The sequence below is a fragment of the Acinonyx jubatus genome, chromosome B2, assembly GCF_027475565.1.
Source record: "Acinonyx jubatus isolate Ajub_Pintada_27869175 chromosome B2, VMU_Ajub_asm_v1.0, whole genome shotgun sequence".
Lineage (NCBI taxonomy): Eukaryota > Metazoa > Chordata > Mammalia > Carnivora > Felidae > Acinonyx > Acinonyx jubatus.
In genome coordinates, this window is record NC_069385.1 from 59,094,070 (window position 1) to 59,113,187 (window position 19,118).

The 19,118-nt window shown below is 34.7% G+C and overlaps 1 non-coding gene across 1 annotated transcript; it reads right to left on the reverse strand.

Moving 5' to 3' along the window:
- Window positions 1-16,752: 16,752 nt before the first annotated feature.
- LOC113599028 (U6 spliceosomal RNA) lies at window positions 16,753-16,859 on the reverse strand. Its single transcript, XR_003419767.1, has one exon. It is a non-coding gene; the product is annotated as a U6 spliceosomal RNA (small nuclear RNA).
- Window positions 16,860-19,118: the final 2,259 nt, after the last annotated feature.

The following is a 19,118-nucleotide window of genomic DNA, read 5'->3' on the forward strand; positions in this document are numbered from 1 at the left end:
ATATTTTTAACTCAAATTCCAGAAGGACATTCAAGAGACTGAGATGGTCCCTTTATTTTTTTCTTTTCTTTTTTAGCAGCGTTTGATTACATAGATACCATGATGTCCTAAGGATTTTGTTCCTGACATCTACCATTTTATGGGAAGAAGATCCCCACATGCTTATGAAGGATTTCATAGCTTATATTTCCCTGTAAAATCATCATTTATATTCACTTTTGTTTAATGTAAATAATGCTATCTTAATGATGTCTTTATCTTCAAAAGAAATGGTTTTGAAAAAATAATTCATATAAGGAAGAAAATATATGAAAAGAAAAAATGTTAGATGAACAATTTAGATAAAATTTGTCTGTTAAGAATTAAATTGAATACAAATTGACAGAGCCATTGTTAGAGCAATCTTCAGTTTGTGTTATGGTTCAGTTGTATTAGTTACATAAAGTTACTATGACAAATGTATATTGGCTTAAACGTAATACATACTGATTTTTTACTGATATTGCCATCCAGTTTTGGTGTTATTGATCAGTGGGTGGCTCTATTCCACATGTTGACTCAAGGATACAGATTTCTTTCTCCATGCAGTCTTTTTTATTTCTCAGTGCCCTATTATCAGCATGCAGCTGTGGGGAAAAGACAACTGTCCCCTAAAAGTCTTAGACTGAAAGAGCACATATGATTTCTACTCATATTACAGTAATAAGAACTACTCACAAGGGCAGTACTAGCCATGGGAAATGGAGGCTTATTCATATAGTCCTTGGCTGGATGGGCACTTTTTCGCTACAATTGTAACCATGAAGGGAAGATTGCAAATTGGTAGACAACTAGACACACTTACCACTAAAAATATATACCAAGTTATGCATGATAATTGCAAACAACCCTTAATAAACATTTGCTTTTTACTAATTATGGTTATTTATGTTCTAAAAAGCTTAACTGACACCATGAACCATTTTTTTTAAATTTCAGATTTTCAGATATTAATAACAACATCTACCTAAAATGCATGTATATGTGCCTCATAGCATATCTGGACTAAAGTAGAAGTTATTGATTGTTCCTTTAAATAGTGCCTAAATGGACTTATATGTGACCTTCCTAGCCTCATTTTTCTTTACTATGGACAGTCACCCTTCTCTGAACAGGCCATTACTCTCTCACAAATGTACAGGATGATAAAATGAATTCATTTTCTTTGCCTGATAAACTCCACGTTACCCTTAAGTAGACCACTCAACTATTACCTACTCTATAAAACATTCAATGGCATTAGACAGAATGGATGCATTTCCACCCTGCGCTCCTACAGCACAAAGCATTAAGTAACTAGTGGCAAAACCTAAAAGAAATTAACCTCCTAAAACAACTCTTTCTAAGGAATACTGCTTAATAGCACTCACTGGGGCAGATTACATTTTTCAAAAGTGACCACAGGAATATTGCGATCTTACATAATCTTACAGAAATGGGGCAGAATCTGTGCAGAATTCTGTGCTTCAAGGACTATATAGAAATGATGTTGTATTACTTCCTAGTTTAGGTCATAAAGATGGTATGGCTTCTCCTTCCCTCCCTCTCTCTTTCTCTTTTGAAGAACATTTGTCCCTGGAGGTCAGCCACCATTCTGAGAGAAAACCCTAAGTAGTCCTCCCAAAGAGAACATATGAAAAGAGAAACTGGAGGGGTGCCTGGGTGGTTCACATGGTTAAGTGCCTGACTCTTGATTTCGGCTCAGGTCACGATCTCACAGTTCATGGATTGAGCCCTGCTTTGGGCCGTGGGCTGACAGTAAAGGGCCTGCTTGGGATTCTCTGTCCCTATGTCTTTGCCCCTCCCTGGCCTCTGCGCACATGGGTTCTCTCTCTCAAAACAAATAAATAAGTTAAAAAAAAAAAAAAGAAGAAGAAAGAAGAAACTGGGGACTTCTAGCCAATAGCACTAACACTTAGACATGTGAGTGACGTTGACTTCAGATGATTCCAGCCTCCAGGCTTCAAGTCTCCTATCTGTGCCCCAAGATTTTGTGGAATAGAGACAAGCAACCTTGCTATACCTTGTCTGAATTCCTTACCTTCAAAAATCTGAGCATAATAAAAAGTTGTTTTAGGGGCGCCTGGGTGGCTCAGTCGGTTGAGTGTCCGATTTCGGCTCAGGTCATGATCTTACCGCTTGTGAGTTTGAGCCCCGCATGGGCGTGGAGCGCTATGCTGACAGCTCAGAGCCTGGAGCCTACTTCAGATTCTGTGTTCCGCGCTCTCTCTGCCCCTCCCTCGCTCATGCTCTCTCTCTCTCTCAACAACAAATAAAACATTATTTTTTTAAGTTGTTTTATGCCACTAGGTTTTGGAATAATTTGTTAAATAGCCAGAATTACTGATATTTTAGACACAAAACCAGATAGATTGACACACTTTGGATACTTATTAAATATTAAGAAGAATTAGAGATATTATGGGATCAGTAAAGAGCTTAGCTAAGAACGACTAACACGTACGATGTATTTAAGCCATAAACACATTACAATATTGATAATATAAGTATAAAATATCCCAAATCAACAAATTTAAAATCTTTGTGTTCTAATAATAATTTATCTTCTCAATAAGGAATTAGCAAAAAATCCCTAATGTGGTTCATCAAATGAATATGTCTTTATTCTGATCACATTCAGGTATTTTCTAAGTTTTGTTCCTTCTCTATATGTCCATTCTTTGATTTTTTGACCACGTGCAAACTTATATTGGAATATCCCTCTCATGTATAAGACCCATATCCTCAGTCTTCATTAATAAACATCACAAAGTTCACTAAAAGTACCGTTTCAATCAATTAATTGCAAGCAAACTGACTGACTGCCTCTAACAGTTTCTGTGAAATAGCTGGCCACTTACTACCAGTTAGCCTTCGAGTGGTTCTCCTTTGTATCTTTGTGACCTGGCAGCTTTCAGATCTTAGTTCTAAGCCCAGGGTCAGGATACCATGTTCTGCCTATGCTGTGCTGATGGTCAGGATTAACTCTCATTCTGTTCAGCGATGAAAAGTACCTTCCTGTGTTAGAGGCTAATGATTGACTTTCCCGATTGGACAGCACAGAGATGCTGACCCTGTCTGTAAGGCATTGTTAAATACCTGTCCTGGCTGAGGAAGCTTTGGAAGCCATCTCTTTCACTCAGTCATCTCCTCTGCAGTAGGGATCATCAAACCCAATTATTTTTTATTTTGTTGTTATCCACTTGGCTAGAATCTCAGCTTCCTAAGAGCAGAAAACCTGTCCCATTATCATGTCCACAATGCTAAGAACAATGTCTCTTATACAAGAGATACTCACTAAATATTTTTAAATGAATCTTTCATATGGAAATCATAAAGTTAAAATTAGTATCTGGTAACAGCACTGTTCTTTTAATTCTCCCCAATTATTCAGTCTGTAGTTGTTTTTTAATCTTTTCAGACATCCAGTTTTTAACTCCCCTCTTTTCTCTCAAACTATAAACCCTGCCATATGTTTTTTTTTTTTTAAATAGGCTGTTCTCCACATGGGCCGCTTCAACCAAGCCCCTGTTTCCACCCACAACTACAATATGTAAAACAGAGAAATGTGTCATTGAATACATAAAGCATTGTTAGCTCCCAAATTCCCAGTTTCCAACCTGCATGACCTTTTAGAGTTACCAGACAATTGTTCTGTTTTCCCAATAAGTCCAATCTGCCATTTTCTAGGCTATTTCAAGCCTTCTGCACCTACTCGATTCCCCCCTACATACACCATTTCTATTCACTCTGGATAGATGAGCCCTAAATGACTGACAAGATAGAATCCATCAGGCTCTTCATCATTTATCTGTGCTCTTGTGAAAACTTGTTGCTATCCTTCCATCCATCTGTCCAACCATCCTTTTTTCATTCCTAACAGATGAAAATGTGTCTCCCATCACATTTTCTCCAGATCAAACTTACCATCTACACCAGCCTCTTCTTCACTACAGAAATCTAACAAATTAATCCAAATGTTTTACTGTTCAACCTTTCACTTTTTGTTGGCTCTTCACTTCAACACTTAAATACAAACTTTCTTGCAAATTTTGTGAAAAAACAGATTCTTTCTTCCTTCTGTACCTCCCTGTAAATGCCAGCCTTTCTGTCTATCTGCTTGCAGAAATCAGCTTCTTGACTTGAGGTTTCTAATGAACCCCTCAAACACTTCACTGTCCTTCTTCCCTTCATTCCAATATGACCACCTCTTCACTGAGATAGTCACCTACTTATGGTGAATGTGGTTGGCATTAATTGGCATTTTTATATTTTATCACTGGACCACATGGTAAGTTTTGATAGTTTTAATTTTGCCTTGATGTTTTCACTTCCATTGATTCCAGTTATACCACTCTGTTTTTCCTGTTACCTCTCCAACCACTTCTTAATTTTCTTAATAAGTTTGATTTTTTCTTACTGCACCTTCAGTGCTTGCTGTTTCTTTGTGTCTTATACTATTTTCCTCTCTCCATGCTAGATGTTTCTCTGGGTGATATTGTCTGTATCCTGTTTTGACTATTATATCTGAATGCTGTGAAATTCTAAATACAAATGTTCATCCCAAATCTATATAATGGATTCCAGACCTCTATATCCAACTACCTAATGGACATCTACAGTGGGGTTTTCCACAATTCTTACAATTCGTCTCAGTTCTCACAAGTTCTAATTATTACAAATTCTAAGATGACCTCATAATTTATATATCTCCTAAATTCTGTTCATGCCTCCATGCCTTAAATAGTTAAAGCATTTAAAAGATCTTTCTGTGGTTATGCTATTTCTAAACCAGACTTAAATACAGGAAATTTTGGTAAAATTGTGCAAAATGCATTCTCTACATAAGTTGCCAGGAATCAAGGCACAGACTCCCATCTGTCCTAAGGAGCCACTGACCTTGAACCAAAGTGAAATCAGTGAGAACCTTTAATTCCTACTCTCAACTCTCAAAAAGAATCACCACCAATTTATTCACTATATCCCTGGGATCATCAGCATATTTCCAATGCTATTTTACAAAATGCAAAATGTTTCCTAAAAGCATCTTTTTGTTCAGTCCTACCATATATTCCAGAGGAAATAATCTTGATGAGGAAGAATTCAGAAAGGAGAAAATAGAGGGAGATCAAGCAAAATGTAATTTATCATTTTAATTAATTGTTTTGTCATATTTACCCAAACTGAATATTTTAACAAAAATCTTTTTTAAGTTTATTTATTTATTTTGAGAGAGAGAGAGAGAGAGAGAGAGAGAAAGTGCACACGAGAGAGCAAGCAGAGGAGAGGAAGAGAGAGAGAGGAGAGAGAGAACTCCAAGCAGACTCTGAGCTGTCAGCACACAGCTGGATGTGGGGCTCAAACTCACGAACTGTGAGATCATGAACTGAGCTGAAATCAAGAGTTGGATGCTTAACTGACTGAGCCACCCAGGCACCCCAACAGAAATATTTTAAGTTAACATGGAAGCCTATAATAATTTTATTGTTTCTTTAAAAGGATCTTCTAATCACTGATGTGTGAGAAATATAAATATACTTTCTATTTCTTTCACATGAAAGATTTTCGGAAAGGACTGTAAATCACCAAAGGCACACTCTAGACCTCACTGATCTCCCATTCCAGGGCACATGAGCCAAACTGCAGCTGTAGATTTGCTTTTCCAAGGCCACAATCCATTACCCAAACCACATACAGACAGGTATTTTGGAATTCGATTTTTTTTTCAGATTTTACAAAGATAACATGGTTCATACACTAAAAATTATTACTAAACAACTGACAATATCTGAGACCACACTCTATAAACATAAGCATTCATAGGACTTCAAAGGCGATAAGTAAAGACTTAAACCACTACCTGTAAATTCAGGTCATGTTTTCTAACTAAATAGAACTATATCATACTGAAACACAGTGCATGTTATATTTTGGGGAACTTTTAGATTTTGAGCTTGAAGAAAAAAACATGTGGATCTATAATGAAAATGAAGATCAGGAACTTCAACATATAATTGGAAATGTAAGTATATAGTCTCTGTACTGCATAAAATGTGTTAAATCAAACTAGAAATAATTACCTTGTCAGAATTTACTTTTAAAGTCAAAAGAAAATGGGACAAAGAAAAAGAAATTACTTTTAAAGTCACAAGAAAAATGGGAGGAAAGAAAGCTAGAGTACATTCATGTAAGTTCAAAGTTGTTAGTTCTTGAGTATAATCCTGGTTTAGATAAAGTAATCAGCTGTTTAGTGTTTCACATGCCTAATTCCTAAAATGGAAAACTATCCTTGTTATCTTTTACCTCTAGGAAAAACCACCTAAGCTCAAAGTATGTATAATTGAAGGTGAAGATCATGGATGAAGGGCAGCAATTTTTACCAGCTCTCTGGGCATCTCTTAGTCAAGTTGACACATAAAATTAAACATCACATTTTGAAAATCAGAAAACCAAGATCCATTTTGCTTTAAAATATTTAAAATATTAAAAGAATTTAGGGGCAGTTGGTTAAGTGTCCTGGCTCTTGGTTTGGGCTCAGGTCACAATCTCATGGTTTGTGAGTTTGAGTCTGCTGTCAGCACAGGGCCTGCTTGGGATTCTATCTCTTCTTCTCTCTCTGCCCTTTCTGCACTCTCTCTCACTCTGAAAATAAATAAATAAACTCTAAAATAAATAAGTAAATAAAACTTAAAATATTAAAAAATTTGATAAATTAAATTTGAATCAAATTAATCTGAAATTGTAAATTCATTCAGGTGATTGTCTTGGGCAGATCAAACACAAGAAAATATCGAGAAAAGTGCATTGTGACAAGAGAACCTATAGATGCTAAAATGTTAGTAAGGCAGTATTAACATATTTATGTAAATAATTTTGACAACCTGGAACAAGGACAGCTCTAGGCCAAATGTACCCACTGCCTATTTTTGTACAGCTTACTGGCTAATGTGAAGTGATTGAAAAATAATAATATTTTGACCCATGAAAATTACATGAAATTTAAATTTTGGTCCCCATAAGTACAATTTCATAGTACACAGCCACATATGTTCATTTATATATATTGTTGATGGCTGTTTTTATGCTATAATGGCAGAGTTGAGTAGATGCTGCACAAACATTATACGGTGGTTTCTTATTGTGCTCTTACACAAAACACAGATTAGTGAAACAGTTGTCACTTTACAGTGTTTCAAGTTGGACTCCAATTAAGTGAAATGTAATCTTCCAGAAAAGAATTTAATGCTTCTCATTAGTCAATTTGTGTTAAAAAGTGTAGTAGAACTGTATTACAAAATAATAATCTATTGTTAATATACTTCGAATTTTTCTCTTGTTATTGAAGTATTTAATTACTTCAATGTTGAATCTTGGCCTACACAGCCTAAAATATTTACTATCTGACCCCTAAGAGAAAAAAAAAGCTGACTTCTGGGAAAGATGAAAAAATTACTTGAAATACATATATTAACAAACAAATGTGATAAATAGAAAATTGGAATAGACTTCTATCTCTCAAATAAAATGAATTTATAATTTTAAAATTTTTCACAAAGAAAATTTTAAGCAAAGATGGCTTCACTGATAAAAATGTCGTGAAACAGGGGCACCTGGGTGGCTCAGTAGGCTGAGCATCTGACTTTGGCTCAGGTCATGATCTCACAGCTCCTGAGTTGGAGCCCCAGTCGGGCTCTACGCTGATAGCTCGGAGCCTGGAGCCTGCTGCGTATTCTGCATCTCCCTCTCTCTCTGCCCGTAACCCACTCGCATTCTGTCTCCATCTCTCTCAAAAACAAAAATGAAACATTAAAAAAAAATCCGTGAAACATTTAAGGGAAAATAAATGTATTTAAGAAAAATATATTTAAGGGACTCCTGGGTGACTCAGTCGTGAAGCAGCTGACTTCGGCTCAGGTCATGATCTCACTGTTCTGTTGGTGAGTTTGAGCCCTGCTTAGCACTCTGTGCTGTTATCTCAGAGACGGGAGCCTGCTTGGGATTCTTGGTCTCCCTCTCTCTCTGCCCCTGCCCCACTCATGTTCTGTTTCTATTTCTCTCAAAAGTAAATAAACATTAAAAAATAATTTAAAAAGAAAAATATCTTTGGGGCACCTGGGTGGCTCAGTCGGTTAAGCGTCCCACTTCAGCTCAGGTCATGATCTCACGGTTCGTGGGTTTGAGCCCTGTGTTGGGCTCTGTGCTGACAGCTCAGAGCCTAGAGCCTGCTTCAGATTCTGTGTCTCCCTTTCTCTGTCCTCCCTTGCTCATGCTCTTTCACTCTCTCAAAAATAAACAAACATCAAAAAAATTTGAAAAAGAAAAATATCTTTAAGAAAAAAATACATGTTTGTGTGAAATTATCGACACAAACTCTCTCATAAACTAGAGAAAAATGGATCACTTCCTAGCTCATATTATAAGGCAATAACTCTCTGCCCAGACAAAAAATTACAAGGAAATAAAACTAAAGAATAATAACCCTTCATAAATCTCAACCAAAAAATCAAAATTAGCAAATGAAATCCAGCCATATATAAATGGATAAGATATCATATCCAAGTAGGGTTTATTTAAGGAAAGCAAGTTTGGGTTAACTGAAAAAAAAATTAATGTAATTTACCATATTAAAAAATAAAAGAGAAAAACTTGATGGCATTTTCGTTAAATGAAAAAATTTTGATTAATTTAATACTCATTCATGATAAAATCTCAACAAACCATAAAGGGGCTTCCTGAGTCTCATTAAAGATGATCATATATGAAACCTATCATCACACTGAGCGGTGAAAGGCTGAATGGTTTCTCCTTAAGATTGAGAACAAGCTAGAAAAGCCTACTCACACTTCTTTATGTTCTAAGTTGTTCCATACACTTATATGATTCTTCTTATGTCAATACAACACTGTCTTGATTGCTGTATTTTTCTATATAGCACACCTGCAAATCAAGTATGAATCCTCAAATTTGTTATTTTGTTAAAAGTATTTTGGGGGTCATTCTAGGATACTTTGTCTTTCTATATAAATTTTAAAGTAAGATGGTCAATTGCTTAAAAAAGAAGGGAATTTTTTAATGGGAATTTTTACTGGTATTTTGTTAAATCTGTAGATGCATTTGGGGAGAATTAGCATCTTAACATTACTGAGTTCTGATTCATGAATATAGGATCTCTTTCCTTGTATTTATCTAAACTTTGAAAGCATATAATTCAGAAATGTATAGTGTTCAGTGTACAAATCTTGCACATATTTTGTTAAATTTAATGCTAAATATTTCATGTTTGGGTATTGCTCATAGTATGTTTGTTTACATTTCATGCGCCAAATTTTTCTTTGCTGGTATTTAGAAATAATGACCTTTGTGTAATAGCCTTCTATTTTGCATTCTGGCTAAATGCACTCATTATTTCTAGTGGTATTTTTTGTAGGTTAGTTAAGATTTTCTAAATGTGAAATTTTTATTCTGTTCCAATTCTTATTTCTTTCATTTCTTTTGGTGCCTTATTGTATTGTCTGGGATGATTATATGGCACACAACAATATTACATTCTATCTATATTTCTGTCTTCTTCAGTATTCCATGTAGCATACAAAATATTTTCTCATGTTTGTGGACTGCTGATCTCTACTCTGATCCCACATATTTCCTTATTGTTTACTATTTTTACTTCTTAATTGATTCTATTTTTCATTTATTTTATTTTTATATTTGAGAGAGAGGGAGAGAATATGAGTAGGGGAATGTGATGGAAAGAGGGAAGGGGGAGAGAGAGAGAGAAAGAGGGAGAGAGAGAGAGAGAGAGAGAGAGAGAGAGAGAGAGAGAGAGAATTATAAGCAGGCTCCATGCTCAGTGTGGACCCTGATGCAAGTCTGGATCCCACGATCTTGGGATCATGACCTGAGCCAAAATCAAGAGTTGAACACTCAATTCACTGAGCCACCCAGGCATCCCTTTACTTCTTCTTTTAAAGACAATGTTTACAATTAAGGGAGATTTGAACTGTCAAATTTTATTGTGGTACTTACTATATACCCTCTACACTCAGGCCTCACATCCTACCACTTTCCTCCTTGTTCTACTTCCACAGTGAATTTGTTGGTGGTCTAAACATGCCATGTACTCTCCCAATCCTGTCTTCACCTTTGCTGTTCTTTCTGCATGGAGCACTCTTACCCTAAATAGCCGTACAGCACATTCCCTTGCTTCTTTCTGGTCATGTTTCCTGCTCATGTTTCCTTATCAGTGAAATCTACCCTGACTACTCTATATAAACATAGCAATCACTTTCCAGAGGCTCACTTAGACCCATGACATTCCTGGTTTTTCTCAATGCCATTTATTAACATTTAGTATATTGTTACATTTATTTTCTCTCCATGTTAGATTTGAGCATCATAATAGGGACAATATATATTTTGTTCATTGTGGCATCCTCATCAAGTATAATAGTGTCTGACAAATTATGGATACTCAATAAATATTTTGTGGAGGAATGAACAAATGAATAATGTATCTATCATTTCAATGAGAACTCAAAATACATTTTGTGTGTTTGTTCAATATATTAACAAGTGCTAGTTATGGTCAATGCAATGGCAAGATAATTTTAGGATTTATAGAACCATTTTTGAAAATACAATATTTTGAACATTAAACATGTACAGAAAGTGTATAAAGAAAATGAGGCATAGAACACTTATTTTAAAAAGTGGAACTGATAGCCTGTATTTCATGAGTTGGTAGAGGAAAAGATAACAAAAGAAATAAGTTATTTCTCAAGTCCTTTATGAAACTCAAAGCCATTGCTTTCTATGGGTCAAGTTTTGGCATATAAGAAAGCGTATTCCATATTTTCCAATACTACAGGAAATTTTTTATACCTTATCTAGGCCAGAAGAAAGGAAAAAACTCACTTAATTCTTTCAGTGAGTAACTGAATATGATACACCCCACTTTCATTTTTACAACTCAGTTTAATTTAGATACCATAAAAGGACCAGATACTTTAAGCTATCGAAGTGATTACATGGTCATCGCAGTGGTGGAGTAATTACAGAGAAATACAAATAGGTTTAAAGGAGATAGCATTGCTGCATGGGGATGGATCTACTCAGCAGAAGACGGTACATTTCTGGTCAGATTTACACTTTTTAATTTTTTAAACTTTTTTTAATGTTTATTTTTGAGAAAGCGGGGGGGTGACAGAGCACGAGAGGGGGAGGGACAGTGAGAGAGGGAGACACAGAATCCCATGCAAGCTCCAGGCTCTGAGCTGTCAGCACAAAGCCCTATACCGAGCTTAAAGCCACAAGCCTTGAGATCATGACCTGAGCCAAAGTCAGATGCTTAATGACTGAGCTACCCAGGCACCCCTTTGGAGGTCCCCCAAGGTTTTTACAAGATCACACAGTTGCTGCATGCTGTGTGGCAAATTCCCTCCAAGCTCCAGAATGAGTTCTGGCTGTATCATTTCTCGTTTATCATTATTTTAGAACTGACATAGAACTGACATGTAGATTTTTAAGTCTATGTAATACTTTTTAACTAAAATGTTAACAATAGTAGGAACTTATCAACAAGGACACATATTTTTCCTGGGCATGGGAAGAGAGGGTGGTCCAAGAAAATCTACTTCCAAGTAAAACATGTAAACCTATAAGGAAAAAGACACTGCAATGATGTACCAATAGTAAGGTCTATGCATATATGTTTGCCGAGGTAAATATTAAAATAAGACATGTTAAATATATAAAAGTAGAAAACAAGATTTTATTTCATTTTGATTTATATTGCAAAAAGAATGAACCATATTAAAAGAAAAAGAAGCAAAAAAAACAGGCATGAAATTTATTACCACTGTTATTACACTGTTTCTGGGTAGGAAAAAAAATACATGTATACATGTATACATGTATACTCACACACACACACACACACACACATTCACCAACATACAGAAGGTAAGAAAATATAACAGAAGGTAAATTATTTTTCCAAAAACTGAGGTATTAATTTACCAACATGGAGAATTTACTTATCATTTTCAAATATAATTATAGCTTTTTTCTAAAGTTAGCCCTACATGCTCTTGTTCAGTGTTGCCTAAACTAACATTATTCATCACTTTTCCGGGTAATAATATTTCTACGATAACTATGGACCTAGAGTACTTTTTACAGGCTTTTGTCTCATTTTTGATACTGTTCATTGAGAAGTTCTAGTCAATTCTATGTTAGAACTGAGTAAAAATTAACTAAAATTGAAAATAAAAGTAAAATTTCAGAGTGACAACTGTCTGGTTTTCAAGATACAAATATAAAAAATATTAATACAGGTTCATATAAAGAAATGTATTTTGTCTTTATAAAGGAACCAAAGGTCTTTGAAATAATTATTATATTCTTATAACCCCAATAGTATATTTTTATGATTAACAATTTTATGAACTATTTAAAACCAGGGAGATTAGAAAAATAGAAATAAATCTCAATGAACAAGTTGGTAAACAAAGAAGCAGAAATATAAAGGTCAACATTAGCATTTCTGGCTAGATATATTAAGATCTTTTATTCTTTTACTCAATTTGTTTAAATATTTTCATGCTAAAAAGTCAGAGTGATTCATATTAAAATTTCGTAGCAGAGTTTGTCTTCCACAAGCATGGGCTAAAAAATCACCTAAACCATAGAGAGCAACCAGAGTTGACAATGAAATTAGATTTTGTAAATGAACTATGACATGTTCATCTTTGATAATCTAGATTTAAATTTCGAGGAGCAAACTCATCTGCCCAATATGGTAGGCATATTAATGGCCTCTCAGATATGTCCACAATCAAATCCCTGGAACCTCTGAATGTTACCTTACACAGCAAAGGAAGAATAAGTTAGCAGATAGAATTAAGGGTGTTAATCAACTGCTTAACACAAGGAGATTATCCTGGTGGGTCCAATGTAATTAAGGGTCTTCAATGTGAAAAAGGGAGGCAGAACTTTCAGTGCTTAAGTGATGCTAAATGAGAAAGATTCCACCAGATATTATTGACTTTAATGCTGGAAAGAGATCAGAATTCAAAGGTAGGTGAGCAGCCTCTAAAACCTGGAGAATACAAGGAATTGGATTCTTTCCTAGATTTGCTACAAAGAAATGCAGTCTTCCTGACACCTGGTGAAACGCCCAGAGTCTAAGAGACCCCCAAAAACGAACCACCAGAGTCCAGAGTCAAAGCTAAGCAGCAAGGGTCATTTATTGCAGGTTCGAACCTGGACCTCTGCGCCCCCGTTGCCGGTGACGCCAAGAGGCCCTGAGAGAGGTTTTTACACCCCTTTTATAGACAGGTACAAACAAGTCATGGGGAAATCAGGAATTTTCCACAGTTACAGAGCTGCGATTGGTTGGTGTTTAAAGTTGGACACTTAACAGTATTCGATTGGTTCCTGCCTTTAGGTCAGACCACAACCCGGGGGGTACGGGTATCACAATGATTGATCAGGAATACACGGATGTGCCAAGCAACAATGATAGATCAGGAGTACACGGATGTGCCAAGTAACAATGGTTGATCAAGAATATACGGATGTGCCAGGCAATAATGATTGATCAGGAATACATGGGCGCGCCAAGCAATTGTACAGAAGCGGAACAAGCTGGTTAAGCTTGGTTAGGTTTCAGTTTCCCATAACTTAAGCTTTTAAGTTTCAATTTTCTCAGGCCTCTCACTGGATGTTAGCCCCATTAGACAGACCCATATAAGACTTCTAACCTACAGAACCATAAGATAATAAGGATACTATAAGGGTGCCTATGTGGCTCAGCTGGTTAAAGTCTGACTTTGGCCCAGGTCATGATCTCACAGTTCGTGAGTTCAAGCCCCACACCAGGCTCTCTGCTGTCAACATGGATCCACTTCAATTCTCTGTCCCCCTCTCTCTCTGCCCCTGACCCTCTTGTGCTGTCTCTCTCTCTCTCTCTCTCTCAAAAATCAATAAACATATACAATTAATTTCAAAAAAAGGATAAAATATTTTTGTTACTGAGTTTATGATAACTTGTTACAGCGGAAATAAGAAACTAATGCATTTATCAAAAACAGATATTAAAGAAAAGAAAATATTTACAGCACACCTGCATTCATCAGTCAGTTAAGCATCTGACCTTGGGTTTTGCCTCAGGTCATGATCTCGTCACCATGAGATTGAGCCCCACATCAGGCTCCAAGGAGACAGCTGGGGGCCTGCTTGGGATTATCTCTCTCCCTCTCTGTTCTTCCCTTGCTTGCATGCTCTCTCTCTCTCAAAATAAATTTTAAAAAAATGTTTGCTATGAGCTAAATTTATATTCTAATTTTATTTTTGTATAAAATAATATATAAAATATAAGACTTAAATAAAATATAAGACTATTATGTATTTTTTAAACTTTTTTTGATGTTTATTTATTTTCAGGAAAGAGAGAGAGAGGAGAGAGAAAGCATGAACAGGGGAGGGGAAGAAAGAGAGGGAGACACAGAATCCGAAGCGGGCTCCAGGCTCTGAGCTGTCAGCACAGAGCCTGATGTGGGGCTTGAACCCAGGAACCATGAGATCATGACATGAGCCACAGTTAGAAGTTTAACCAACTGAGCCACCCAGGCACCCCCCAAATATATTTTTATATTCAGTCATGTTTTAAGACTCTCACCTCCTTTATCAGACCTTTACTGAAAAACTCAAGATAAACCTAGTGTTTCACATTTTCTAGGTTTACATGAAATTAAAAAGAAAATTTATAAGTGTAATACATAATATTTGCATAATCAATCACATAAGTCTTAAGTGAATATTCAATGAATCCTTAAATTTTGAATCATTTAGAGCATTAACTATTTTTTAGAACCTCAGCTACATTTAGAATATTATCAGAAATCTCAGAAGCCTTTTACATTCTTTTTCCAGAAGATATTCTTGCCAAAGGTAACTACTATGAATTTTAGTACCTTAGATTTGTTCTGATAGTTTTTGAACCTTATTTACATAAATAGAATCATATAGTATGTACTTTTTTTTTAACCTGGGATCTTTTACTCAATATTATAAGTATTAATCCTTCATATTGCTTCATGTAGTTCATTTTTTTATTGTTGTATGTTATTTTGATATATGAATATATCGGATGCTGATGGAATTAAAGTTGCTAATCAATTAACTTTAACATAGAAAGATTATCCCAAATTATCCAGTGAGCCCAGGGTAATCACAGATCTTTAAATGTGGAAACAAACACATGCACATACACATGATCTATTGAGATCATTAATTAATCAAATCTTTAGATCATTTTGGGGATAGTTGACATCTTCACAATATTGAGCTTTCTAATATGTGCCTTCTAATCTATGGAACTCTATAACCATACCTTCAATTATTTAGGCTTTTAATTTTTCTCATATATCTTTTATATGTGTGTGTGTGTGTGTGTGTGTCTGTGCTTACTGTTCAAAAGAAAACACAAAGACAAAAAAAATTCATAGTCAGAGAAGACATGTTCCCTTAGATTTGTAGATATTTTTATTTGGATTTACAGTATTCTGTCAAATACTATTCCCTGAGGTAATAAGAAAACTATAAATAAACTGCAATTCATAATATATATATATATATATATATATGTATATATCTCAAGTGGCAAATTTACTCTTTTGTGATATCCTTCTTTAAATGTAAAGGGAAAACATTTTTATAGTGTAAATTAAATTTTCCCTCCTAGACTATCTCAAACATCTGCAATGTAAACTTTAGCTTCTATGCTTGAAATAGTTGCTTGACAAATAACATCAAGTTGTAAAATGTATTTTTATTTTATTAAATTATATGATGAAAAGGTAAACAGCATAAGCTTTTTTTTGCTTTTTACTTCCTGTTTTTGTCTTTCTAGCTCAGTATATGTATATATATACTTTATATGAAAAATATGGTGACGATATTAATAGTCATTTCTGAACTGATCTTTCATTCTTAACAACATATTGTTTTCTTGGAGTTAATAATTCTTTTACTTCCGTTTACTTATTTTTTTTTATCAATTACTATTTTTTCCTTGATTTGCTGCATCAGCTTTTCAAATGCATAGAAATGTCTTACTTTTTTACAAATGCCTAATCATATCAGATAATCTGTCCTTGCAAGGCCCACAGGTCTCCGGTTCTAATCTGCAACAGGAAGTAGATTTACAAACCTGGGGCTAGATTGTGGTCTGGGATTCCTCTCTACTATTCTCCCTTGTTGATTGCTTATTTCTTTTTGAAAGAAATGTCCTATTTTCTCTTAGTTTCATGCTTAATTTTCTGAATCAGAATCCTTCAGTTGATTCATAAGGAAGACTACATAGGATACAAAATTGACAGTCTTTTCACATCTTAAAAATATTTTTATTCATCTCTTGCTGTTAATTATTTGGACTAATATTTCAGTTTATGAAATACATTTCTTTTAGTCACTACATATTAAATACACTAAATGTATTTATTTTGCTTTTTGTTCCCCATTTTGGTCTCCTTGGGTCTTTTTGTGTTTTTTTTTCTTGCTTATTTTCCATGTGGTTGTTTTTTTGTTTGTTTGTTTGTTTTTTTTTTTTTTGCTCTGTTATCTTTGAGCCCTTCTGCTAATTTTATTTCTAAATTTTAGTTACCATATTTTATTTTATTTATTTTTATTTTTTATTTTTTTTGTTTTTGTTTTTATATGGAATGCTTCACGAATTTGCGTGTCATCCTTGCACAGGGGCCATGCTAATCTTCTCTGTAAAGTTCCAGTTTTAGTATATGTGCTGCTGAAGCGAGCACTAGTTACCATATTTTAAATCTTTCAAGGTGTTTCTTGTCCTCAAAACTTTAAAGATGGCTTTATTTTCTTGTTTTATGGAAACAATACATCTTATCTGTCTAAATATGGTCGGTATATTGTTTTGCTCTGCTTCCTGCACCAGCTTTCTTCCTTCTACATGTGTGGTTTGTCTCTTTATTTTAGTTTGTTCTTTATTCCTAAAGATCGATTTAAATGTTTGGTCTTCTTCGGCTCTCTTTGTTTAAGATAAGGCACTGAAAAGGTGAGGGCGGTGCCTATGTGAAAGAGTACAGGAAGGACATGTCTGTGACTTTACATGGGATCCAGTCTTCTCGTTTGGAGATGGTCATATCTCAGACATGATGTGATGGCCTTTTTCCTGGGGCAGTTGTTTTGCAAGATTTGGGGATGGGGACCATGAACTACCTATGTATGCCTACTTTTGTTAAGAACGTAAAATATATTTGGAAAATGATGCCAAAGTTTAATAGCTAAATTTGTATTATATCATTAACTATAGCTTCAAACCTCATGTCCCATGCCTCTGAGTTTGGTGTCCTATGATGTCTGGAGTCCTTTGGTTCAATTTCCTCTGTGAGAAAAACTCACATTTTTTTATGGAGGACACAGAAGTTTAGGTATCTTGTTACTTGGTGTGTGATACTCTGTCTTCTTTAAGTTTGAAATATCTTAGGGATTCTATAAAGGATCTGATTTCTATGTTAGTTTCTCCCTTTTCCTGCTTAGATTGCAAATTCTTTGGGTTTCAAAAGTCAATATACATTCTTTTTTTCTAGTTTTTATCTTTCAATAACATTTTCAATATTTTATTCACTTTTTTCCTATCTCCAGTTCACTTTTACTCCTCTAATGCCAATTTATTAAGGCTTGGGAAAGAAGAACATATAAAATATGTAATATGTTTTTCTTGAGATTGCTCTCTTTCTAGTCACCTTAAAAAGAGATCTCAGCCATTACTGTGGCTTTAAAATTGTCAAATATGCAATTAACTCCAAAAACAGTCACTTTATTTATGACATCACCACTATCTCACAGCCTTCAATGTCTGTGGTATACCTGACATCTCACTGAATGGTGTATTGCCACTGCAAATGCCACTACCAGCTTTAACACAATTTATTAATTCTCCAGCTTCCCACTCCTGTTCATGTTTTTCCAGTTTGGGTTAATAATATCACCTTTGTCTTCGTTAACTACATAAAACATTGTGTGGGAAATTTTGTTTTTACTCTTACCCCATAGTCACTGTGTTTTGTCAGCCTTCACTTCTGTTCTTATTGTTGCTATTTCAAAGATCTCTCATTTTATACCTCCTTGACTACTTAACCTTAGATTTAATGTCCTTGTTTACAAAATATAGAGAAGTGAGAAACAAAAGTAGTAAATATTCATTTACTGGTATACATTAGTATATGTTTTTTTACCCACAATAAAATTTAATGTTCACAATGTTCTTATAATGTAATTGTTCTTATTTTTAAACATTCTCAATGAAATATTACAAGTATATGATAAACTGAATTAAATGTATTATTTTTAAGTATATACAGCTCAGTGAATATTTACTTATACACATACCCAGGAAAGTTCCCTTGTGCCCCTTCTTAGTCAGTCCTGACCCCCAAGCATCAAACATAACCATCATTCTGACTTCAAACACTATTTAATAGTTTTATCTGTACTTAAACTTTCTATAAAAAAATCATAATACATGTACTATTTTGCGTAGAGCCTCTTCCACTGGAACACAATGTAAATTTTTCCATGTTTGTGTACTTTTTAGTAGTTTTATTTTTAAATTTCTTTGTTATAATTTATCTGTTCTGCTGTTGGATTGACATTTGAGTTGTTTTGATTTTTAAAATATAATGAGTAATATTACTATAAATATTTTGTACATGTGTTTTGTGAGACATACGTAATATTTTAAGAATTTATCGAGAATGAGATTACTAACTTAAATGTATAGTTGTGATTATTGCTGCTGTCTTTAGATTGTGTCTGGAATCATCTAAAGCCTCAATTGCACTAGGTATTAAGAATGACTCAATCATAACAGACAGTTAATACTGTTTGTCAATTGGGACTTATTTCAAACAAATCATTTACACATTACATTTGCTTCTATATGTTGTTTGAGATTCTCACAGAATGGACACTGGGATCTATGAGGGAATGCCCAAAATGAGCATTCCAGGATATCCAGCAGATTGTTGCAAAGGCTTCTGATGGTCAAG